We start from the raw sequence: 1,694 nt of genomic DNA, 5'->3' as shown, positions 1-1,694 counted from the left end.
ATGTAACATAAAAAAATAGTTCATTCGCCTCTGCTGTCATGTTCATAACTATAAGCAGTGACATGAAGGTATATTTTAGAGAATAAATTATTATACAATGTAAAATAGATATAAAATTAAGCAAGTAAGTTTCATTTTTCGAAAGATTAGAAAATTCCGATACATCACACAAGAAATCGTATATACTATATTCTTTATAACAACACAAGATAATAGAGTTTAGAACATACTCAAGTGAAATTAAGAAAAATGTTACATCAAAATACGAAGCAGGGGAAATTATTGCAGGTGCCAAAATTATTGTATTATACGTGCAAGTTGTCACAATAGTGATAATTCGTAAGCGTCGATGAACGTCTTTGCTAAACATTTTTGTAAACCCGAAATGAAGCCCGGATATTAATTGCAAAATCAAGAAAAAATATGAAATTGTCTTAGGTACATTATTTGTTTTTCTTAAACGCCTAGAACCTACTGTTATTTTTATTAAGCCACTCGTTCTAACATCCATATCGTTTAACAAATTATCAGAATCGATTAAAGATCTTTGTTCGAGAATGTTACAGAATTTCGGTATTTGGAAAAAACCAAATTAATATATTTTCTTTGGTAAAAACAAATCGTAAATTTATACCAGTGTAGGTAAAATAGCATGCCCAGCCTTATTCTATGGTATATTATTTTTGTTTCAATTCCTAAAGACCTGTATAACCACTGTTCACAATCGTCAAGTCTAATTAAATGGAATAGTCACGTTCCAAAACTGAAACGCGTTTTTATACTCACTGAAAAGTCATTACTTAAATATGCGGCAATCAAAGAAAGTGACTGTTTCTTGATTTTATCATTGTTTATGAATAAAGAATTTCTAGAAAATTTAAGCATGAAAATGATTCAAGATTAATGGTCCCTGCAAATATTAACCTCGAACTGAATATAGTTTTAATTAATAATTAAGTTAAATGACGATAAACACATCCGATAACAGAGCATTGTCACTTAATATTTGGTCAGGTTTGTACTTTACGTAGTTTTTAAATAAACTTATGATGTATTAGGAGGACATAGATCTGTTATATAATAGTACCTTTTGTTATAATACCAAGTGACGGGACGAACAAGTCGTGCGCCTATTGGTAAACGACGCGCCCGTCCATAACAGTTGCAGTGCCACTAGAGCTTTAAATCGCAAAGATCTTTGGGGCACCGTCACAGCGCCCGTCACCCTGAAACATAAGTCAACAAGTCCCATGTGCCTTTTTAATTTTACCCGCACCGTATAAGACCATTTGCGCACTACGTCCAATTCGTAATAGTCCCGAACCCGAAATGACGATCCGACGGATATCTAAAGTGTCATTTTATCTCTAATTTAATTTTATATCTTCCAAAACGGAACGCAGTAATGCTCTTATTATTGCTTGGCGGCAGAAATAGGTAAGGAAGGATACCTAATATATCAACAATAAATGAAGGAAGGGTAATGCATTTACTTGACTAGGTACCTCGAATAATTAAATACCTTTGCTTTGTTTTCGTTTTCTGCAGCAAACTAAACTCGAACTCAAATAAATGTCTTTATTAAAAAGGTAAATGAATTATACTTCAAAACGTCACATTGATCGAAATCTACTAGTCATTCGCAATGCGGATTCCTAGAAAAAGAATGAATTACGAAATTCTAAAGACCGCAT

This window comes from Hyposmocoma kahamanoa, unplaced genomic scaffold (genome assembly GCF_003589595.1).
Source record: "Hyposmocoma kahamanoa isolate Upper Pololo Valley unplaced genomic scaffold, ASM358959v1 210, whole genome shotgun sequence".
Taxonomy (NCBI): domain Eukaryota; kingdom Metazoa; phylum Arthropoda; class Insecta; order Lepidoptera; family Cosmopterigidae; genus Hyposmocoma; species Hyposmocoma kahamanoa.
Note: the sequence above shows the minus strand (reverse complement) of the source record.